General features: G+C 43.5%; 1 protein-coding gene across 1 annotated transcript in view; it reads right to left on the bottom strand.

Moving 5' to 3' along the window:
* LOC120059702 (polyhomeotic-like protein 2) overlaps nt 1–3,336 on the bottom strand; it is a 39,601-nt gene extending 36,265 nt beyond the window's left edge. Inside the window, exon 1 of the mRNA XM_039008763.1 lies at nt 3,216–3,336. The gene's annotated coding sequence lies outside the window, so the exon portion shown is untranslated. The remainder of the gene's footprint in view (nt 1–3,215) is intronic.
* Between the last annotated feature and the right edge of the window lie 22,249 nt (nt 3,337–25,585).

The raw sequence follows: 25,585 nt of genomic DNA, 5'->3' as shown, positions 1-25,585 counted from the left end.
GCAAATAAATTCATTAAAAATCCTACAATGTTTTTTGGCCCACAGTATATATATATATATATATATATATATATATATATCGTGCGTCCCTAGTATTTTTATCACTATTAGATTTTTGGGCCCATACTGTTCAGCCTTATGTGGCAGCATGCTACAACAACAAAACAAAAATCACCCACACCAGATGTAGCCCAGAGGACCTGCCTGCTCTTTCTCTGCTTTTCTCTACATCTTCAATTAGAACGATACTACAGCCAGCTGTTAGGTGCTAAAACCCTACTGACTCCCCCAGTAAACCTCAATAACAAAACCACATAACTAATCTCATACTGAACATTCCTCGCTTACTACAGTCTATAAATACCTCTATCAAACAGCACCCCCGAAGCCACAGATTATCAGCATGGTTCAAACCAGACACTATTCTATGACTCAATCTCATAGGAATCGTTCCCCTACGTGGGACTAAACAACAAAGGGAAAAATAGGTCAGGCATGAGCAATGGTAGTGACTAGTTAGCACAGAGGTTTGAAAGCACTGGGCTCATCAGAAGACATTTAGCAAGACTCTGCCAGCTGTGGGCCAGCCTGTCCCTGGTTGGACATAACAGAGCATGACAAAACCACCCTGCGGATGGTGGTTGACTTGCTTTCTTAGCAGTCAAATACTGTACCTTCGATGCAGATGGGTGACTGGCCTGCTATGCCCTTGTTTTTTGTCATGATAGTCAGGGTCTCCCAAGGTCTCCCAAAACCCTTGGCTGGATGTTCTGCTCCCTCTGATATCATTATCAATGTTTTCTTGAGAAATGCTTGCTTTGGAACACAATGTGCTGTGTGATACCTCAGTGTCATAATGGGTAGTTTGGGTCCTGGATGCCAATTGGCTGCAACAGCATTTCAGCCATGTATATTAGACACAAAAATGCTTGTTTACTGTTCTATTTATGTTGGCAACCAGTTTACAATAGCAAAAAGACACTTCGATGGGTTGTGGTATATGGCGAATGTCATTTTTTATGTATTTTTTTGCTTATTGGTGCAATATGCAGAAATCGCTGCACCATTTCCTGGTTGCTAAAAATCTAAATAGTTAGCCTAATTTAAGTTTGTGACAAAACAAGCAATGCATAGTGTATAGATTCATTGTACCATCTAAACTTCTGTGAAATATATTTTCAATAACCCCAAATATTGTGTTTCCAGGTGGTGTACAAAACTGAAAGTTAAAAGACAAAAAAAACGTCAGAACGGGAATCATAGAAAGTATATAGAGAATATATTTACAGTTTCTTAGACTAGCTGTCAATGAGAATTACAGATCTATAACTAACATTTCTATGTGAATTTGGTTGGGTTGCCCCAAAAAGTTACATATTGCATCTTTAAAGCATTTTTAGATTCTAATGAAAAGCGCCATAGAAAAAGTATAAATTATTATTAATATACCACACCCCATCCCCACTGGGCACAGATGTCAATTCAACGTCTATTCAACATTGGTTCAACGTAATTTCATTGAAATTACGTGGAAACAATGTTGATTCAACCAATGTGTGCCAAGTGGGTCAGGCCTTATTTCTTAAATACACACCTACTCTGGCATTATTGCTTGAATAAAGTTAGCCTACCCTTAGACATGAGCTGTCTCACTGCTTACTCTGAACTATGTCTAGTTTCTGTCAATAAAATGAAAACAGCAACTCATGCTGTTTAGTCGTGGATGAGAAAATATGACTTTGCAGTTACAAGTCAGCAGACACTCCTAGAGCAAACTAAAGCCAAGCGTCCATCCACCCTAATCATCCTCAGAGAAGCCCAGACTACCACAAGGGTGACACGGTCTTCAATTAGCCCTCTTTCCCTGGGATGCAGTGGAGGCCCAGAGTTAACTAATATCCCCCTGGTAGAAGAGAAGAGGCCTGGGCTGTTGGGCTCATGCAGCTGAAGTCTGCAGACACCAATCCCCCTGTGACCAGGAGGTCTCCCTGTGGGGGATGATCTCTGCAGAGGTAAAGGATTAGCTCTCCATGAGGAAGTAAATTAATAAAAACGTTGATGCATCATGGGTGGGGCAGGGGCAAGACTAGCGGTAAGGGCAGTTCCCCCATCTTGCTTATTTACAGAGTAGACTATCAACCATAAAAAGAATGCCACTTTATCTTCGAAGTATTGAATACAATGGAATGAGTGCCTTGGCCAGCAGCAAGTTGTCATATATTCGGAAATCTAAATATCCGATTAGGTTGGGTCAAATGAGTGAGTTAAGAACTTACAACCCCCCCCCCCACACAGGGGATGACTGTAAATTGTGCATGTTCAAATAGTAGCCTACACACTACTCCAAATTATTCTCCCAGAGCACTGTGACCTGGCATCCAAGGGAAGATACTATGTCTATCCCATAATACTTTCCTGTCATACTGAGCACTAAATGGGAGTCCCAGTACAATTAACCTCAAAAGCCTTGAGGAAATTACAGGAGCCTCACTGTAATAGTAGTAACCAATTTTTTTATTTTTTATTATCCAGTTTGACAGCTTACATAGTGACGATTGGTAGGTATGTAATATGCATGTAATATACCCAGGCACACATTGAACAGAGGTGTGGGGTACTCATGTAGCCTATATTTATATATTTGTGTAATTTGGGTCACAGAGAGCCAAGGGCACTACAACTAGCCCGTTACTACAATGAGCGTTCAGCCATAACGTTAACGTTACTGCACTTGTCAAAATAAGTAACCCCCTCCTCCCCCACGCCCTAGGGGTCGTTACCCAAGGGACACAGTCTCAAAAGGCACCAACCTACCCCCTCCAAAAATGTCCAGGGAAGGTAGTGCTGGGTGTTTGAGAATGTACAACCCATGCAAAGGCACATGCAGACAGCGAACACCAACTAACGTTAGCTGATGCGAGCACTTCTGTTTTTAAATAGACAAAATAGTTCCGTTTATGCCTGCTCATTGGTGTGTTCCTGTGTAATGCACAAATGCAATGAAGTTCCTATAGTTTAGCTAGCTAACTGCTAACGTCAGCCAGCCAGCTCTGTCAGGGCTCTGCCAGTCAGACACGGGTTGTCTGCTCAATAAACGTTCCTCCCGGCTAGCATGTACACGCTCAAACAAACACGGTCATTAACCGCAGAAGTACAACTAGAGGACCGAGGCCGATAACGAACTTTCATAACAAAATAAAATGTTGTTGCCATACCTTCCCCAAATGCCTTGTATTTCCCTGCTTTGAAATACTCTCGTGTTCCTTTCCTGTTATTCTACACCATTTCTGAATCTTGTTTTTTTTCTGATACAGTCGGAATAAACCAGCACAAGTGTAGGAGCAGGGGTGGGAGGAAAAAAATCGATGAATTAGCGTTCCAGAATATAACATGTGACATGCATTCACCCAATGGGCAGAACGTTCAGACTACATGGTCGTCACTAGTTACCACGGTCACAAAGTAATAAATCCCGCCTATTTCTACAATTTATCTTCTTAAAATCTGATTGTAAACTTAACCTTAACATTAACCCTAACCTTAACGACACGGATAACCTTCTCCCTAACCCTAACCTTAAATTAAGACCGAAAAGCAAATTTGTACGAATTTTTACTTAGTGGCTGTGCTATCTAGTGGTTACCGTACTACTGACTGTCATGGTCTCCATAGCAACACAGAGGGATTTAACCCTTGCCGGGATTTTATTGGCTCATGCCCTTAAATTGTTACGTAGACAGCGCAGTGTTTGAAAATAACGTGTGAGAAAAAAGAGAGAGCGAGCGAAATAGAAAAGAGTGAATGTTGCATTGTGAAATATCTTACTCGATAATGAGGTCAGCATCAATTCTGGATAAGATAATTGTAAAAATTTGCATTTTCAAAATGATCATATAGAACTACAATTCTATGTCAGCTGCTATCATCTTCCACTAAATTATTGTAATATTGTCCAGAGTACAATTCAGGGCTGGGGGAAGGGATACACCCGTTTTATTATGTCAGAGGGTAGGGGTTACAATGCAGGCAAATGTATTCAAATGTCAGGGTGTAAGTGCTATCACAAATGCAGTGCATGAAAACACAATAGGCTCTGTGGTAATGCTGATTGGTCAAAGATGTAATAGGGCATATGAGAGGAGGATCAGAGGAGGCTGGTGGGAGGAGCTGTAGGAGGATGGGCTCATTGTAATGGCTGGAATGGAATTTATGGAACGGTATCAAATTCCATTCCATTCCAGCCATTACAATGAGCCCATCCTCCTATAGCTCATCACACCAGCCTCCTCTGGTGGCCATACAATTCCATGTCATTTGGGAAACCTCATTATGAGGCATGTGTGGGGCACGGAACCTTATCCTTGACCTCAGGGGGTTGTGCACCATCAGCCATTCACCCCTTTGAAGCCTCAGTGAGTTTTCCATAATTTTTCTCTCATTAAACCAATGAGAGAAAATTTTCATTTTCTGTTCACACCGCATGTAAGCTACTGTTAAAAGTAACATGTATGATTGAACAGAGGCAGATTCAGAACAGCAAGTGTAGTAGTTTGAAATGATGACAAGGGATGGACAGGCTCTTTCTCAAAAATCAAACATTTTCTGAAAGATTATGTACTTTTCAAAAAAAAAATGTAATTCTTCAAAGCCTTATACATCAACTTTGAATCATGAGGCTGAGGCTCGAATTTTGACCAATGGTAATAATATGAAGATAGAATAGATGAATTGCTAATTTTTCAGGGTGTGTTTCCTGTAACATGAGCAGGAAGTGCAAATGGAGTGCAAATGCTGAATAATTTATCAGAATACTACATATTTGGTTGGACCATGAGTTAATTATCTGCTCTTTCACAGCCCCCTTGATACCTACCTCCCAGAACCTTCATAGATGTGAGGTTTCAGTAACTTGGTTATTCCCAAAAGACCCGTTATTATGAGCTGAAAAGGCAGACCGCAGGATAATGCAATGGTATGCAATACCTCAAATCAACTATGACGAGGTGTGTTCAATACACCATTCTGCCATATGAAGCAAATGTGTGAATTATTCATGCGAATCACAATGAAATATTAATGATGGCTACCTCAGCTTAGTTGATCCCCTGGTTGACTAAAAACATTAGTCTATGAGCCAATCCCTTTTTCTCATATGCACCAATGCTTCAACAGCAACATCATTAGTTGAGCATGCAAACTCACAAATCAATATATAAACAGAATATATAGTCCTAGATCTGAAACTAAACAGAAACCGACATGGATGTGTCTACATTAAACTGTTGTGAGTAGAAGAGTTAGAATAATTGTTTTACAATCTAGTGCAGTTTGGCTTTCTTGCAAAAAATGTAAAGTAATAACACCAGATACTCTGTTGTGGTGCTGTTGTAGACCAGATGTGAGGAGTCATTAGAGAATGGGCTCATTGCATATGAATCACCCAGTTAGTTAAGCACGGAGCACATTCACAGTCACCAAGTGGACAATATTGAAACGGTGTGTAGCTTATCAACCTCCTGAAATGAGCTGCAGCAAAGATCACAAAATAACACAGCCACCTGCTGGTGGAAAAATAAGCTGTATTACTCAGGATGTGCTACCCTATCTTTACAATGATTACATTAAATCCACATGAAACCCATAACCAAACAAAAGGAGAACATAACAATCTACATAATACAAAAAAAGGGCCCACAATTTGCTCAGAGCTATGAAGTTGTAAGATACCATCTCTCTGAGGCACACCATTTCTCTGAGGAACACTATTTTGAGAGGTGGCCTAGTTGTGAATTCAATTAAGAAATCTGAGATACTGCCACAAGTTCACTGAATGGACTTTTATAAAGTGAAAAAAACAGTCTGAAACCCCATGATGGGCTGATGGTCTCCCTGAGAAGCTAATGGTTTCATAGCATTAGTGCATCAGGTGATGAAAGGAGAGGGGAGAGAGAGGGACTGTTGTAGACAAGTGAATCATCAGTGGGAGGTTGAGACTGACTGACATCCGCTAACTTTATTTTTACTCTCACCTCTTTTTTCTCTCCAGGATCATAGATTCAAAAGACTGACGCTGTACGCTCCTATAACAGATGGTCTTTCTATTAACTCCATTGTTGTGATAACAGAGACTTGAGGATGACTGTTATCAATGGGGTTAAACAGGTGCAGATCATCTCCACAGAGAAAACAGCCTTGGTGAAGGGACCTTATGATACAAAGGTAAGCACCTGTTGATTTCATTGTGCAATGGTAGGCCATTACCATTTATACTTATACTTGTCAATGTAGGGTACTCATATTACAATGTGGGGTAGATATACTTTGATGAACGTGTTCGATTATTGGACTTTACAGTGAATATCTTTCAACTTAGATCTTGCAATCCCTTCTATTATAGTGCAGTAGCTAAAGGGTGCATAAGTAATGTATGCTTTATTGAATGAGTGTCAAATAAATCAATGTGACAAAAGGTAAGCTGAAGAAATTCATTACACAATATTTCTGTGGTATCGTCAGGATCCGGAAAACAACACCTACACTGTGTTGATAGAAGAGAGTCAATGATGAGGGACAAGGCTTGCATTCCTGTGTAATAAGATAATTGTTTGGTATTAAAGCTGAAATAATGTATGTAGTGTACATACCGGACATATTTGACTGGTTAGTATAGGATACAACTGTAACAAAAGCTGATAGGGGCGTGGAAACATTTGGCCTAAACTTACTGTGACTCATGCGTAAGAGTTCTGCCAGTCACAATTCCACTCTGACGTACCAGTCAGTTTGAACTGTATCTGCTGGTCACTGTGCATCACCCATAAAACTAAAGGGGCTCATATCACAGAGTGTAACGGCTCTCGTTGGTGGTAGGAAGCGTAGACCAAAGCACAGCGTGGAAAGTGTTCATGATTCGTTTATTTAAAAAAAACACTCAAACAAAATAACAACAGCGAAAAAACGAAAGCGAACAGTTCTGTCAGGCACAGACACTAAACAGAAAACAAGATCCCACAAAACCCAAAAGGAAAATGACAACTATTATATGATCCCCAATCAGAGACAACGATAGACAGCTGCCTCTGATTGGGAACCACACTCGGCCAAAAACAAAGAAATAGAAAACATAGACTTTCCCACCCGAGTCACACCCTGACCTAAGCAAACATAGAGAATAATAAGGATCTCTAAGGTCACGGTGTGACACAGAGGGCAGAACTTTCCTCAGATCAGATTTATTTTGGCTCTGCTGGTTGCCCCAGAGTAAACTCCTGCTCTCTCCTGCCAATGTGTTGCAGACAGTAATCTTGTCTGGCATGGAGATTCAAGGCTGCTACTGAATGACCAGCTGCATGGTCAGGTCACAGAGCCTGTAAATATACAGCATTTGTAAGTTGACCTTCATAGAAATAGACCTATCAACTAGAGGTCGACCGATTATGATTTTTCAACGCCGATACCGATACCGATTATTGGAGGGCCAAAAAAAAGCCGATACAGATTAATCGGCCGATTTTTAAAATGTATTTGTAATAATGACAATTACAACAATACTGAATGAACACTTATTTTAACTTAATATAATACATCAATAAAATCAATTTAGCCTCAAATAAATAATGAAACATGTTCAATTTGGTTTAAATAATGCAAAAACAAAGTGTTGGAGAAGAACGTAAAAGTGAAATATGTGCCATGTAAGAAAGCTAACGTTTAACTTCCTTGCTCAGAACATGAGAACATATGAGAACATATGAAAGCTGGTGGTTCCTTTTAACATCGACAACAGCCACCCTCGAAGCAGCGTTACCCATGCAGAGCAAGGGGAACAACTACTCCAAGTCTCAGAGCGAGTGACGTTTGAAACGCTATTAGCGCGCACCCCGCTAACTTGCTAGCCATTTCACATCGGTTACACCAGCCTAATCTCAGGAGTTGATAGGCTTGAAGTCATAAACAGCAAAATGCTTGAAGCATTGCGAAGAGCTGCTGGCAAAACGCACGAAAGTGCTGTTTGAATGAATGCTTGACAGTCCTTTTTCGCGAATGCGCACTGCATCAATTATATGCAACGCAGGACACGCTAGATAAACTAGTAATATCATCAACCATGTGTAGTTATAACTAGTGATTATGATTGATTGATTGATTGTTTTTTATAAGATAAGTTTAATGCTAGCTAGCAACTTACCTTGGCTTCTTACTGCATTCGTGTAACAGGCAGGCTCTTCGTAAGGCAGGTGGTTAGAGCGTTGGACTAGTTAACCGTAAGGTTGCAAGATTGAATCCCTGAGCTGACAAGGTAAAAATCTGTCGTTCTGCCCCTGAACAAGGCAGTTAACCCACCGTTCCTAGGCCATCATTGAAAATAAGAATGTGTTCTTAACTGACTTGCCTAGTTAAATAAAAAAATCGGCAAAATCGGCGTCCAAAATTACCGATTTCCGATTGTTATGAAAACTTGAAATCAGCCCTAATTAATCGTCCATTCCGATTAATCGGTCGACCTATACTATCAACTTAATATCTTGTTTCATTCATATATCACTGCTGAACTCCATGACTATGCTATAAAACACAATCACTAAATTACTATTACATATATTCCAAAACGCTATACAGTATATCCATTTTCAGAAATGTTGGTAAATGAGCTTTAATTGTTTGAAGAAATTATGAAAGAAATTGGTGTGTTTTTTCACTATCTAATCATATCATTGGGTTGTTCAATGACAGACATATTTGTTTAAAATCACTTACTTGGTTTCATTTCAGAGTGACAAATAATCATGTTTTCTTGCAAAATGTCTCTCAGAGAAATAAGTAGTACTGCTAGGTTTTACACAGTCAAATGTAACAAATAACTACATTTTAAACAGTCAAATGTAAAAAATGTGACATCAATATTTGTAAAAAAAAAAAAAAAAAAAAAAAAGTAATATCAGATCTAGATGTAAAACATCTACATTTGACATTTTTGTAATTTAGCAGATGTGCTTATCCAGAGCAACTTACAGTAAGTTTATTAATCTTAAAGGAATACATTTGTATGTCTCTGTGTCCAGTATGAAGGAAGGTAGAGGTAGATTTGCGAGCCAATGCTAACTAGCACAATGACTGGATGTCTATGGGTATCTGCTACATCTGCACAATGACTGTATCTGCGAGCATCTGCACAATGACTGGAAGCTGGTGAAAGCTGGGCTTGAGGTCGTCTGGCAGTAGTGTCTGTGAGATGCTTGGCAAAGTGTGTGAAATGCCAGCAGCAGCGCTTGGGTAACAGTCTGAGAGGAAAAAAAGATACTACTACACTAGACTATTACACTACACCAGTGGTTCCCAAACTTTTTATAGTGCCGTACCCCTTCAAACATTGGGGTCAGCGCACTCCAGCTGCGTACCCCCTCCAGCACCAGGGTCAGCGCACTCTCAAATGTTGTTTTTTGCCATCATTGTAAGCCTGCCACACACACACTATACGATACATTTATTAAACATAAGAATGAGTGTGAGTTTTTGTCACAACCCGGCTCGTGGGAAGTGACAAAGAGTTCTTATAGGACCAGGGCACAAATAATAATATAATAATAATCAATAATTTTGCTCTTTATTTAACCATCTTACATATAAAACCTTCTTTGTTCATTGAAAATTGTGAATAACTCACCACAGATTAATGAGAAGGGCGTGCTTGAAAGGATGCACATAACTCTGCAATGTTGGGTTGTATTGGAGAGAGTCTCAGTCGTAAATAATTTTCCACACACAGTCTGTGCTTGTATTTAGTTTTTATGCTAGTGAGGGCCGAGAATCCACTCTCACATAGGTACGTGGTTGCAAAGGGCATCAGTGTCTTAACAGCGCGATTTGCCAAGCGATTTGCCCAGAAATCTGTCAGTGGCTTCTGATTAAATTCAATTTTCACAGAACTGCTTGTTGCAATTTCGATGAGGCTCTTTTGGTCAGATATCGGTAAGTGGACTGGAGGCAGGGCATGAAAGGGATCACATTTGACATTGTCCGTAAGCTCATTTCATTTCATTTGAACACAAAAAATCATATAATGATGGAAAGACCTGTGTGTTGTCCTTGTTAATGCAGACAGAGAAGAGCTCCAACTTCTTAATCATAGCCTCAATTTTGTCCCGCACATCGAATATAGTTGCGGTGACTCCCTGTAATCCTAGATTCAGATCATTTAGTTGAGAAAAAACATCACCTACAGTAGATAGGTAAGTCTTGTGAGAAACTCTGCATCATGCAAGCGGTCAGACAAGCTCGTCTCTCAATTTAAAAAAACGCGTCAATACTTTGCTACTTGATAACCAGCAAACTTCTGTATGTTGTAAAAGCGTTACATGGTCGCTGCCCATATCATTGCATAGTGCAGAAAATACACGAGAGTTCAGGGGCCTTGCTTTAACAAAGTTAACCATTTTCACTGTAGTGTCCAAAACGTCTTTCAAGCTGTCAGGCATTCCCTTGCCAGCAAGAGCCTCTCGGTGGATGCTGCAGTGTACCCAAGTGGCGTCGGGAGAAACTGCTTGCACACGCGTTACCACTCCACTATGTCTACCTGTCATGGCTTTTGCGCTATCAGTACAGATACCAACACATCTTGACCACCAAAGTCCATTTGATGTCACAAAGCTGTCCAGTACTTTACAAATATCCTCTCTTGTTGTCCTGTTATGTGTCTCTACGCGGCCCTTCTTTTTTTTAACCATTTTTGAGCAAACGGAATGAGCAGCAGCTACGTTTGGCTACATACGGACCGTTAGTGGAATTCCAGCGAGAGAGTAAGGTTAATGTGATTGGATGTTAATTCTTTGACTAGGCTACCTGTATTTGACACTGTGTTGTTATTTCGCTGAACACTAGATGGTTGAATTTTATTTTTGGCAGTGAAATTACGCTACCCAGGTGAGAAAAAAACCTAGCCCAAATGTATAGCCCCGTTGGGAAATATAAATGAACTGTTTGAAAATGTGAAGAAATTTTTAAAATATATACACCACAGTTCAAAAGTTTGGGGTCACTTAGAAATGTCCTTGTTTTGAAAGAAAAGCAATTTTTTTGTTCATTAAAACAACATCAAATTGATCAGAAATACAGTGTAGACATTGATAATATTGTAAATTACTATTGTAGCTGGAAACGGCTGTCACGCCCTGACCTTAGTATTCTTTGTTTTCTTTATTATTTTGGTTAGGTCAGGGTGTGACGAGGGTGGTATGTGTGTTTTTATCTTGTCTAGGGGTTTTATATATCTATGGGGTTTTGGTATTGTCTAGGGTTTATGTATGTCTAGGTGTGTGTAGTTAGTCTAGGCATATGTAGGTCAATGGTGGCCTTGATTGATTCCCAATCAGAGGCAGCTGTTTATCGTTGTCTCTGATTGGGGATCCTATTTAGGTTACCATTTCCATGTTGGTTTTGTGGGTTATTGTCTTTGTGATGTTGCATGTCTGCACTCATTGTTTATAGCGGTCACGTTCATTTTGTATTTTCGTTTGTTCAGTATATTTCTTTATTAAAATAAGTATGCATTCAAATCACGCTGCGCCTTGGTCTCCTCTCTACGACGATCGTGACAACGGCAGATTTTTTATGGAATATCTACATAGGCGTACAGAGGCCCATTATCAGCAACCATCACTCCTGTGTTCAAATGGCACGTTGTGTTAGCTAATCCAAGTTTATCATTTTAAAAGGCTAATTGATCATTAGAAAACCCTTTTGCAATTTCTCGCATGGAATAGCCTTCATTTCTCAGAACAATAATAGACTGACGAGTTTCAGGAGAAAGTTCTTTGATTCTGGTCATTTTGAGCCTGTAATTGAACCCACAAATGCTGATGCTCCAGATACTCAACTAGTCTGAAGGGCAGTTTTATTGTCACGATTCCTAATGAAGATGGCTCCCCTTCCTGTTCGGGTGGCGCTCTGCGGTCGTCGTCACCGGCCTACTAGCTGCCACTGATCATTTTTTCCCCTTTTCTGTATATTGGTTTCACCTGTTTTGTGTTTGGTTAATAAGTTGGGCTATATTACCCAGCAGGCCCGCCTGCTATTTGTGCGGGATTGTTTGTGTAACTAGGGTGCAAGTTTGAGGTATACGTGTTTTGTGGGTTTTGCTGGACTGTTGCAGTCCCCGGTTTTGGGGCATTTGTTTTGTGTGCGCCCTGTGTTTTGTGGAGTGGCTTATGTTCGCCATTTAGTGCATTAAATTAGCACTACCACTGAACTCTCTGCTTCCTGCGCCTGACTTCGCACCCACTACACCCAGATCGTTACAGAATCCCGCACCATCAAATGGAGTCAGCAGGAGCAGCTGCCAACCCCCTTCCATCGATGGAGGAACGCGTCCTTCATCACACCACCGTCCTTCATCGGATAGGATCGGCGATGGATCAGATGATGGAGAGAATGGACCGATGGGAGAGGAGTGGTCTTCTCTCTTCACCTCCGGTTCCTCCGACGATTCCACTTTCTCCTCCCTCCGCATCCGGCTCGGGCACACTTCGTCTTGCGCTCCCGAGGGAGTATGATGGAGCAGCGGCTGGGTGCCAGGGGTTTTTGCTCCAACTCAAGCTGTACCTGGCTACCGTGAAACCAACTCCCTCGGATGAGGAGAGGGTGAGTGCCCTCGTCTCCTGCCTGACGGGTCGTGCTCTGGAGTGGGCCAACGCGGTCTGGAATGGTCCAGACTCGGCAAAGGAGCACTATCCAGAATTGAGGGTGAGAGACTATACCATCTTAGGCAGGAGAAGAGGAGCGCGCAGGATTTCGCGTTAGAGTTCCGGACCTTGGCCGCTGGGGCTGGGTGGCACGACAGGGCCCTGATAGACCACTACCGGTGTAGTCTCCGGGAGGACGTCCGCAGGGAGCTAGCATGTCGGGACGCCACTCTCTTCCTCGACAAACTAATAGACATGACTATCCGGCTGGACAATCTGCTGGCTGCCCGCGGGCGTTCGGAGAGGGTCCTGTCTGTTCCACTACCTAGCGCTCCCGCTCCCATTCCGATGGAGTTAGGGGGGGCCGTGCCGAGGGGTACCGGAGGAGGAGGCTCCTCCTGCACCAGCTGTGGTCGGAGAGGACACACGGCCGACCGGTGCTGGGGGAGCCCGTCTGGGAGTCGAGAGGGCAGGCGGAACACTTCTCGGTTACCCCAGGTGAGTCAGCACCAAACTCACATAGAACCCCCTGTTGGTCACATGTTTGTATTTATTTTTTTTCTTGACTTTTTCCCCTCTTCCCAGCATAAGGCAATAGTCGATTCAGGCGCAGCTGGGAACTTTATGGATCGGAGACTCGCCATCAACCTGGGTACTCCGCTAGTGCCGATAGATCCCCCCTTTCCCGTGCACTCCCTAGATAGCCGGCCATTAGGGTCAGGGTTGGTCAGGGAGGCCACGGTTCCACTGGACATGGTAACGCAGGGGAATCATAAGGAGCGGATTAGTTTTTTCCTTATCGATTCACCTACGTTTCCAGTGGTGCTGGGGGTTCCCTGGCTGGCTAGTCACAATCCTAGGATTTCGTGGAGACAGGGGGTTCTCCAGGGGTGGTCAGATGAGTGTTCAGGGAGGTGTATAGGAGTTTCCATCGGTGCCACGTCGGTGGAGAGTCCAGACCAGGTTTCCACTGTGCGCATTCCCCCTGAATATGCCGATTTGGCTATCGCTTTCTGTAAGAAGAGGGCGACTAAATTACCACCTCATCGACAGGGGGATTGTGCGATAAATCTCCAGGTAAACGCTGCGCTTCCCAAGAGTCACGTGTACCCATTGTCGCAGAAGGAAACGTTGGCTATGGAGACATACATCACGGAATCTCTGGGACAGGGGTACATTCGGCCCTACATTTCACCCGTCTCCTCAAGTTTCTTTTTTGTGAAGAAAAAGGAGGGAGGTCTGCGTCCGTGCATTGATTATAGAGGTCGAAATGCCATCACAGTGGGATTTAGTTACCCGCTACCTCTCATCGCTACAGCGGTGGAATCATTCCACGGAGCACGGTTTTTCACAAAACTGGACCTCAGGAGCGCGTATAATCTGGTGCGTATTCGGGATGGAGACGAGTGGAAAACCGCATTTAGTACCACATCGGGTCATTATGAGTACCTCGTCATGCCGTATGGGTTAAAGAATGCTCCAGCCATCTTTCAATCCTTTGTAGACGAGATTTTCAGGGACCTGCACGGGCAGGGCGTGGTTGTCTACATCGATGATATTCTGATCTATTCCGCCACCCGCGCCGCGCATGTGTCTCTGGTGCGCAAGGTGCTTGGTAGACTGCTGGAGCATGACCTATACGTCAAGGCTGAGAAGTGTGTGTTCTCCAAACCAGCCGTATCCTTCCTGGGTTATTGCATTTCCACCTCAGGGGTGGTGATGGAGTGTGACCGCGTTAAGGCCGTGCGTAATTGGCCGACTCCAACAACGGTGAAGGAAGTGCAGGGTTCTTAGGGTTTGCCAATTACTACCGGAGGTTTATCCGGGGTTTTGGCCAGGTAGCGGCCCCCATTACCTCACTGCTGAAGGGGGGGGGGGGTGGGGGGGGGGGGGGGGGGGGGGGGGTGCGTTTGCGGTGGTCGGCAGAGGCTGACAGAGCCTTCAATCGGTTGAAGGTGCTGTTCACAGATGCACCGTGTTGGCGCCCACCGATCCTCCTCCCAACCTTCCAGCCTCTAGGCTGGTGGCACCAGTGGTATGGGAGGTGGACTCGGACATCGAGCGGGCGTTACGGGTGGAACCTGCGCCTCCTCAGTGTCCGACTGGTCGCAAGTACGTGCCGCTTGGTGTTCGTGATCAACTGATTCGGTGGGCTCACACACTACCCTCTTCGGGTCATCCAGGTGTGGCGAGGACAGTGCGGGGTCTCAGGGAGAAGTACTGGTGGCCCACCTTGGCTAAGGACGTTAGGTTCTATGTCTCTTCCTGTTCGGTGTGTGCCCAGAGTAAGGCTCCTAGGCACCTTCCTAGAGGGAAGTTACAGCCCCTCCCCGTTCCACAACGGCCATGGTCTCACTTGTCAGTGGATTTCCTGACCGATCTCCCCCCGTCTCAGGGGAACACTACGGTCCTGGTTGTTGTGGATCGGTTTTCTAAGTCATGCCGTCTCCTCCCGTTGCCCGGTCTCCCTACAGCCCTACAGACTGAGGAGGCGCTATTTACCCACGTCTTCCGGCACTATGGGGTGCCGGAGGACATCGTCTCTGATCGAGGTCCCCAGTTCACATCCCGGGTATGGAGGGCGTTTATGGAGAGTCTGGGGGTCTCGGTCAGCCTGACCGCCGGTTATCACCCCGAGAGTAATGGGCAGGTGGAGAGAGTGAACCAGGAGGTGGGTAGGTTTCTGCGGTCATATTGCCAGGATCGGCCAGGGGAGTGGTCTAGGTACGTCCCATGGGCGGAGTTGGCCCAGAACTCACTCCGTCACTCCTCTACGCACCTATCACCATTTCAGTGTGTGTTGGGCTACCAGCCGGTCCTGGCACCATGGCATCCGAGTCAGACCGAGGCTCCTGCGGTGGAGGAGTGGGTGCAGCGCTCCAAGGAGACCTGGAGAGCCGTCCAGGAATCCCTTAAGCAAGCCGGTGGACGGCAGAAGAGGAGTGCTGACCGCCACCGCAGTGAGGCCCCCGTGTTTGTACCGGGGAACAGGGTCTGGCTCTCGACCCGAAACCTACCCCTCCGCATGCCCTGCCGGAAGCTGGGGCCGCAGTGTGTGGGGCCCTTCAAAGTCCTGAGGAGGATAAACGAGGTGTGTTATAGATTACAACTCCCTTCATATTATCGTATTAACCCCTCGTTTCATGTGTCTCTCCTCAGGCCGGTGGTAGCTGGTCCCCTGCAGGAAGGTGAGGTGCCGGATGTCCCTCCGCCCCCTCTGGACATCGAGGGGTCCCCGGCGTACAGGGTGAGGGGCCTGCAGTACCTCGTGGACTGGGAGGGGTACGGCCCGGAGGAGAGGTGCTGGGTACCAGTGGGGGACATTTTGGACCCGTCACTGTTGAGGGATTTCCATCACCTCCATCCGGATCGCCCTGCGCCTCGCCCTCCGGGTCGCCCTCGAGGCCGGTGTCGGGGGGGGGGTACTGTCACGATTCCTAATGAAGGTGGCTCCCCTTCCTGTTTGGGTGGCGCTTGGCGGTCGTCGTCACCGGCCTACTAGCTGCCACTGATCCTTTTTTCCCCTTTTCTGTTTATTGGGTTTCACCTGTTTTGTGTTTGGTTAATTAGTTGGGCTATATTACCCAGCAGGCCCGCCTATTTGTGCGGGATTGTTTGTGTAACTAGGGTGCACGTTTGAGGTACACGTGTTTCGTGCTTTGTGGGTTTTGCTGGACTGTTGCAGTCCCCGGTTTTGGGGCATTTGTTTTGTGTGCGCCCTGTGTTTTGTGGGGTGGCTTATGTTCGCCGTTTAGTCCATTCAATTAGCACTACCACTGAACTCTCTGCTTCCTGTGCCTGACTTCGCACCCACTACACCCAGATCGTTACATTTATTGCTTCTTTAATCAGAACAACAGTTTTCTGCTGTGCTAACATAATTGCAAAAGGGTTTTCTAATGAACAATTAGCCTTTTAAAATGATAAACTTGGATTAGCTAACACATCGTGCCATTGGAACACAGGAGTGATGGTTGCTGATAATGGGCTGTACGCCTGTGTAGATATTCCATAAAAAATCAGCTGTTTCCAGCTACAATAGTAATTTACAACATTAAAATGTCTACTTTGTATTTCTGATCAATTTGATGTTATTGTAATGGACAAAAAAGTAGCTTTTCTTTCAAAAACAAGGACATTTCTAAGTGACCCCAAACTTTTTGAACGGTAGTGTATATTTATATGTTTATTTTATTTTTTTAAATGTGAATCACATTTTTATTTGGCGTACCCTCGACGGCATTGTGCGTGTACCCCAGTTTGGGAATACCTGCACTACACTATGCGGCAGGTAGCCTAGTGGTTAGAGCCAGTAACCGAAATGTTACTGGATTGAATCTCCGAGCTGACAAGGTAAACATCTGTCATTCTGCCCCTGAGCAAGGCAGTTAACCCACTGTTCCCCAGGCGCCGAAGACGTGGATGTCGATTATGGCAGCCCCCCACACCTCTCTGACTCAGAGGGGTTGGGTTAAATTCGGAAGACACATTTCAGCTGAATGCATTCAGTTGTACAACTGACTAGGTATCCCCCTTTCCCTTTCCCTATACGGTACTTACTGTACTATACTTTCCTTCCCAGTCCAGGAGAACCCAGAGGTTACCATGTCCAGATGTGACTATTATTACTATTACTATATTACTATTATTATAGGAAGAAAAAAACATTAATGATTTTGAGCAAAACATCTTTGGTTTGACCAGATAATGTCTGTCTGTTGCTGTGTTTACAGTATACTGTGGTAATGTACCTTGGACTTGTGTTTTGATCCACAAGGGGGAGCCAATATGTTACAAACAGCTTGACCACATATTTCATCAGTATTTTCCTAACTTTGGTCATACTGCCAAAGAGGGCACGGCTTGTTGGGCCCACTGAGTTATCATTCTCAGAATTAATCTTTCAGCGACTGATGGATTCACCAAAAGGATTAATCACAAAAAAAGTCAACATCCGAATAGTGTTATCATGAAACTGTAGGAGTCGACTTTAAGCAGTGAACACTGGATTTTTACTTTTTTTTTTACTATGGTCCTGCTTCATGAAACTCAAAAGACACTCAAAAGATCAAAATAAGAAGGACCTTTTAGAAAGAAAAAAAGTACGAAGGAAAGCAACTTAGTACAAAGAGCATGTTGATAACACCACTGTGCTTCAGTTCCCCCGCAGTCCTCTTAGATCATGTGTGGCTTTTGTGTGAGCAAATCCACAAACTTCATTAATCTTTTGGATCATATTAATAAGAATTAAACAGTTTTGCATGCTTGTCTGGCCAGCTGAAAAACATAAATGCTATACATTCAACTGTGACTCCATACCATAGTGACCAAAATCTGCACTAAAGATGTTCCTCTCTCCTGGGTGAGGCAGTCATCTCTGTTATTCAGTCTGGATTTCCTCAAAGGTGTTCAAAAATAGAGGGTAGGGAGGACATAGCTAATTGTTATTCCTGAAGTAACAAGCTCTATGGGGTTGTTTCCTGAATAGACAGCCTTTCTGGTTGATCCTCAAATGTTTTCTTCATGCTTCAAAGTGACTCTCTTGATGCCTTTCTGAATGTTCCTGAATGAAAGGGCTTGGGAATGGCTTTGGAGCTGCCACTCGGATCCAAGTTCCCGTGTTTGTGCTGGATATCCTCAGTTTGTTCTTCATTGTAGCATACTTCATCAATGTGTTCTCCTGAATAGTTGTATTTTTAGGGAGATCAGCTGTGTTGTGAGGAAGGATATTTAGTCTAATTCGGACCTGCCATCCCTTCCCCAACGAGTCAGGGCATTGCAAAGCTTGAAAAATGTGTTCACTGTAATCTTATGGTTTGAAAAGAAAAGTATATTCTAGTTGATGTGTAAAAGAGCACTTTGTTGTCAGATGTAGGCCCCAGATAAGTAATTGTTCCCAAATTGTTTATCCTGTCCATCCTCTCCCAATCTGAAAAAAAGTATTCATTAATATATTTAAGTATATAGAAGTACTGTATGTCCATGATAAATCTACTTTTGTATATTTTAAATTATCTAAATTGGAACAATTGTAAATAAATTGAATGACTGCAAGTGGATCTTAATGCAAGTCAATAACCCCAAGCACTAATCAAAATCCAAAAAGAAATGGTTAATTTCCACAAAATCAACATTTTGCAATGACCATCTTACAGTGTTGGGGAAGCTGCTCTGCAAATATAGTTTACTAAGCTACGTACCAATTACTTCACACTGGAAGAAGTTAAGCTACACTAAATCTAGCCTTAAGAAAAACATAGTTTACTTAATTAAAGTTACTTTGAAAAAGTAGTTCACTAAATCCAAACTTCTTTGTGATAAATTATCATTTCTACACTGAACAAAAATATAAACGCAACATGTAAAGTGTTGGTCCCATGTTTCATAAGCTGAAATAAAAAATCCCAGAAAAAGCTTATTTCTCTCAAATTTTGCGCACAAATTTGTTTACATCCCTATTAGTGAGCATTTCTCCTTTGCTAAGATAATCCATACACCTGACAGGTGTGGCATATCAAGAAGCTGATTAAACAGCATGATCATTACAGTTGCACCTTGTGACAATAAAAGGCCACTTTAAAATGTGCAGTTTTGTCACACAAAACAATGCTACAAATGTCTCAATTTTCGGGGAGCATGCAATTGGCATGCCTCCTGCCAGGACTGTCCACCAGAGCTGTTGCCAGATAATTTAATGTCAATTTCTCTACCGTAAACTGCCTCCAACGTCATTTTAGAGAATTTGGCAGTGTGTCCAACTGGCCTCACAACCGGACACCACGTGTAACCACGCTTGCCCAGGACCTCCACATCCGGCTTCTTCACCTGCGGGATCGTCTGAGGGGAAAAATCCATTCTGATTGGCTGGGCTTGGCTCCCCAGCGGGTGGGCTTATGCCCTCCCAGGCCCACCCATGGCTGCACATGCCCAGTCATGCTGCTCCAGTTTCAACTGTTCTGCCTGCGGCAATGGAACCCTGACCTGTTCACCGGACGTGCTACCTGTCCCAGACCTGCTGTTTTCAACTCTCTAAAGACAGCAGGAGCGGTAGAGATATTCTCAATGATCGGCTATGAAAAGCCAACTGACATTTACTCCTGAGGTGCTGACTTGTTGCACCCTCGACAACTACTGTGATTATTATTATTTGACCATGCTGGTCATTTATGAACATTTGAACATCTTGGCCATGTTCTGTTATAATCTCCACTCGGCACAGCCAGAAGAGGACTGGCCACCCCTCATAGCCTGGATCCTCTCTAGGTTTCTTCCTAGGTTTTGGCCTTTCTAGGGAGTTTTTCCTAGCCACCGTGCTTCTACACCTGCATTGCTTGCTGTTTGGGGTTTTAGGCTGGGTTTCTGTACAGCACTTTGAGATATCAGCTGATGTAAGGGCTATATAAATACATTTGATTTGATTTGATTTAAGGGTTTACGGAATTTATTTCAATTGACTGATTTCCTTATATGAACTGTAACTCAGTTCATCTTCAAAGTTGTTGCATGTTGCGTTTATATTTTTGTTCAGTATAAATGGCAAGAACAGTTCACTGAGGAGTCAGATGTTAACAGAATGGGTAATTTAGCCTATTAAACACAAAAACTATGTTTGAAGTGAGAATTAAGCTGGTCTGATGCTGAAAAAATATGGAAATTCTTGCCTACTTCACACATATTTTCTTTTCTTTTTGCAAAAACGTAGTGTGTAGTTCCAGTACTTAGCTACACCGCTACACGGCAAAAAAGTAATTAAATACTGAAAACACTACCAAGATTTGAATTTAGTTTATTAACTACCACCAAGCTACTGCAAAAAAACACTGCCATCTCAGTCTCCGGACTTGAACCCCATTGAAAACCTGTGGTTTGAAATGAAGAGGGCAGTCCATATCTCCAAAAACATTTTAGAAAACGTCTCAGTGTTGTTATCATCACAAGGGGAGCTTGAGTATTGAAAACAGGGGTGCCAATAATTTTGACCCCTATCTTTTGAAGCATACAATATAGCTCAGTATTTGTAATATTTATTTTATAGTCTTTTTTGCTCATCTTTATCAAGGGTGCCAATAATTTTGGACTTAAAGACTGAAAAACAGTGAATTAAAATACACTTTATGAATTTGTAGTATATTTAACTATACTTTAAGTATTATTTTCCCCGTTGGGCAGGTTTGCAAATAACAGCTTAGGAGGTGAAAGTGTCTCTGTCGCAATTCATTGAAATACAATTATTATCTAATTATGTGGATTACGACATGCTTTTCTTTTTCTTGTTTTTCTGAGAAAAGCATTTTGAAAATAATATATGTGTTGCATAAATTACTTAACAGTTTGAGTGCCCCTCACATGTTGGTCTGACTCATTAAATGGCAGTCATCTAGGACCTCAGTCTCCTGAGCCACTGCCTGTTCTCCCCACATCCATCACTCAGACGCTGACAAAAACTGTCAGAATGGCCAATAGCTTCTACCCCCAGTCTCCCTCCTGCCCCCCGGACTTCCAACTTCTCTTTTTGACCTGCACTGTTGGAGCACGGAGATTAAGAATGTCACTGCAGTTACATGTGAGACCCTGTGCATGTGACTAATAAACTCATCTAAATCATTATTGTTCATAACATTGAACTCAATCTCAGTGTCATTGACCCTGTCAATGTTTCTCCTTCCTGTAAATGGATGATTAACTATTCCTATATAATCAACAAGTAGTTACCTCCTTGGCAGCCTTAGGTCCTTGTTTGAGCGGGTGAAAATCTCTGGGATGGAATGTGGTGACAGGGGAGGTTTACTAGCTCCTCTGAAACATTTGCTTAACTTACATCTACAAGCTTTTTATGGTCCAGTTTCGTGTTGTGGCGAGTTATCTTTCTACTAACTGCATGTAACATGCTTGTAGTCACGAACACATCATCTGTTCCCGTTACAGTATGTCATTGAGAGTGTTACACCACTGTAGCTAGACAGGTTTAGAGAGAGTGAGACAGAGGCTGCCCAGGTCCCCACTACTGCATGACTCAGAGGAAGAGAGAATGAGAGAGGACGTATGAGGCAATGCGCACGTCTGCCATCACTGAGAGAGAAAGAGAGGGGGAGAGAGAGAGAGCCTAGATAGTCAAAGAGAGACAGAGAGAGAGAGAGAGAAGAAGAGCGAGGACGTATGAGGCAATGCGCACGTCTGCCATGACTGAGCGAGAAAGAGAGGGGGAAAGAGAGCCTAGAAAGAGAGAAAGAGAGAGAGAGAGAGAGAGAGAGAGAGAGAGAGAGAGAGAGAGAGAGAGAGAGAGAAATGACTATAATGGTCTGTTTTAGGTCTGTCCTTATGGCCATTACAGGCTCATGGTGTGTGGTTTCTCATTTTGGGGGGTGGTGGGCTGATTTAGAAACCCCTCTCATTGACTCGAATATTGTAACAGAACATGAAAAGCCTGAGCTTCCGAGACTACCTTGTGCTCGACCGAACATTTTTAGACTAATTTGCCTGTCCTTCAGGTGAAATGGAGATACTGTACGTCCGTGACAAATTCCTTTAGCTGTTTCTCAGTATCATTGTAAAGAGTCTAACGAAGGAGAGTCTGTTTCAGTTTCAAGTTTTACGTTTTAATGTCACATGCACAAGTACAGTGAAATGCCTTTCTTGCTAGCTATAACCCCAATAATGCAGTAATCAATAACAATATAATACTAAAAATAACAAGGTAGAACAAAGACACACAAGATATAAAAATAAGAAGAACATGATAAAGTAAGTAAGCATACTATATACAGGGTCAGTTTTAGTACCATATTTACAATGTGCAGGGATACTGGATGGATAGAGGTAGATATGTATAGGGGTAAGGTGAGAAGGAATCAGGATATATGATCAACAGAGCAGCAGCATATATGGTGATTGCATGTGAGTGAGTGTCAGAGTCAGTATAAATGTATCTGCATATTATGTGTGTGTGATCAAATGATGGAGTGAGTGTTTCTATGTGTGATGGAGTATCAGTGTGTGTAGTGTGTATTGCCCTGTGAGTGTGCATAGAGTGCAAAAATAAGAATAAAATACAAAGGTCAACTCAAATAGTCTGTGTAGCCATTTTGTTCGCTATTTAGCAGTCTTATGGCATGGGAATAGAAGCTGTTCAGGAGCCTGTTTGTGTCAGACTTGATGCACCGAAAGGAAAGGGGGATACCTAGTCAGTTGTACAACTGAATACATTCAACTGAAATGTGTCTTCCGCATTTAACCCAACCCAAGTGCGGAGGGCTGCCTTAATCGACATCCACGGCGTCCGGGGAACAGTGGGTTAACTGCCTTGCTCAGGGGCAGAACGACCGATGTTTACCTTGACAGCTCGGGGATTCGATCCAGCAACTTTTCGGTTACTGGCCAAACGCTCCTACCCGCCAGGCTACCTGCCGCCACCGTACCACTTGCCATGCGGAAGCAGAGAGAATGGTCTATGGCTTGGATGGTTAGAGTCTTTAAGGAATTTCTGGGCCTTCCTTTCTGATATAGAGGACCTGGATGGCAATTGAGCCAGAGATTTAGCGTGTCATCAAATATTATGGTGAGAAACCATATACACTGTATCTTATCATTAGGGACAAACAGCCTTTGCATCAATGTTCATATTGAAATACAAATGGAAATGTGCAACACTGCTGCATCTGGTTCAGTTGATTATAAGGAGTGTTTTGATGTAACATTGTGAATGCAAGCGATGGGTTCACCTGAGGTGAGTGAACATGAACGGCCAAGCTGAGCGCTAGGCTAGTGGCAGTGCTGCTATGTCTGGTATGATGTAGTGGTTTGGCCCATTCACACGCAGACAGTAGAGAGACCTGAGGCACCTCAAAAGAATGAGTTAAGTAGTGGGGACCTGGGCAGCTGGGGACCACTGTAGCTAGACAGGTTTAGAGAGAGTGAGACAGAGGCTGCCCAGGTCCCCACTACTGCATGACTCAGAGGAAGAGAGAATGAGAGAGGACGTATGAGGCAATGCGCACGTCTGCCATCATTGAGAGAGAAAGAGAGGGGGAGAGAGAGAGAGCCTAGAAAGTCAAAGAGAGAGAGAGCCTAGAGAGAGTCAAAGAGAGAGAAAGAGAGAGAGAGCCTTGAGAGAGTCAGAGAGAGAGAAAGAGAGAGAAAGAGAGAGAGCCTAGAGAGAGTCAAAGAGAGAGTCAAAGAGAGAGAAAGAGAGAGAGCCTAGAGAGAGTCAAAGAGAGAGAGCCTAGAGAGAGTCAAAGAGAGAGAAAAAGAGAGAGAGAGAGAGAGCAAGACAAATTACTATAATGGTCTGTTTTAGGTCTATCCTTATGACCATTACAGAGCTCATGGTGTGTGGTTTCTCATTTTGACTCAGAGGAAGAGAGAATGAGAGAGGACATATGAGGCAATGCGCACGTCTGCCATGACTGAGAGAGAGAGAGAGAGAGAGAGAGAGAGAGAGAGAGAGAGAGAGAGAGAGAGAGAGAGAGAGAGAGAGAGAGAGAGAGAGAAAGAGAGAGAGAGAGAGAGAGAGAGAGAGAGAGAGAGAGAGAGAGAGAGAGAGAGAGAGAGACCAGCTGGTCCTGGGGCCGAGTTCACAAACCTGTTCTACTAACACACTGAAGCCCCAGGACCAGAACATCCAGTCAATCAGAATAAAACTATTTACAACAAAATCAAAACAAAACTACATGTCTTATTGGGAAACCCAAGCACAAAGCAAAATGCAGTGCTATCTGGCCCTAAATCGACAGTACACCATGGCAAACTATTTGACCGTGGTTACTGATCAAAACCTTAGAAAAACCTTGACAAAGTACAGGCTCAGTGAGCACAGCCTTGCCATTGAGAAGGGTAGACATAGGAAAACCTGGCTCCCTGTAGAGGAAAGGCTGTGCAACCACTGCACAACAGCAGAACCTGAGACAGAGCTGCATTTCCTGACAAAATGTAAAAAAATATAAAACAATGAGAGACTGTCATTTCCCCAAATTTGAAACCCTTATTCAAAAGACCTCTCTGATGAGAGTAGGCTACCCATCCTGTTGGGGGAGGACGCAGAGAGCTGTGGGTTGGCAGCGCACTACATTGCTGTGTCTGACAGACCAATCAACCTGCACATGTCCTCTACTGTATGCTTATTGTTATTGTTCAATATATGGTTATTTTGACCCTTGGTTATTGTTGTTACTGTTGTCCAGTTGACAATTTTGATTCTTATTATTTTCATATTGTAAATATCAAAAGTAAGCTTCGGCAATATGTACATTGTTACGTCATGCCAATAAAGCAAATTGAATTGAATTTGAGAGAGAGAGAGAGAGAGAGAGAGGAAGTATGAGGCCATGTGCCCATCTGAGGTGGGGAGAGAGATAAGAGTGAGAGAGAGCGAGACAGGAAGAGAGAATGAGAGAGGATGTATGAAGCAATGTGCACGTCTGCCGTGACTGAGAGAGAGAGCCTAGAGAGAGTAAGAGAGAGAGGTAGAGAGAGATGTGTGCAACAGCACGGTGACCCAGCCCCTGACAGCTCAGCCTCACCTGTCTGGGAGCCCAAACCAGCGAGATCCTGATTGTACTGGCCGGCACACACTGCCTCACACTAGTAATGCTTTAATAATGAATCATCATCCTCCATGTAGGCAAAGGGACACCGTGTGTGATAGCTTGGCTCGCTTTCGCTTTACTGCCACTGTGTAAATGTAAACTGGTAGCTACAGGGTTGTCACCAACTTCCTCATCGGATAACCACACAGAGCCATAGATATCATATGAAACATTTATCACATGGTGGGGGGGAAAGATGTCTTGATATGAAATAGACTACTGTAAAATTATTGGAACATTTAGTTTTAATTAAGAATTAGTCAAATGGAAAGCTAATAAACTATATTAACTGACTATAGTGTTCTGATTAGTGGTAGAGGCTCTGCA

Source organism: Salvelinus namaycush, chromosome 2, assembly GCF_016432855.1.
Source record: "Salvelinus namaycush isolate Seneca chromosome 2, SaNama_1.0, whole genome shotgun sequence".
NCBI lineage: Eukaryota > Metazoa > Chordata > Actinopteri > Salmoniformes > Salmonidae > Salvelinus > Salvelinus namaycush.
Note: the sequence above shows the minus strand (reverse complement) of the source record. Positions and strands in the feature narration are given on the sequence as shown.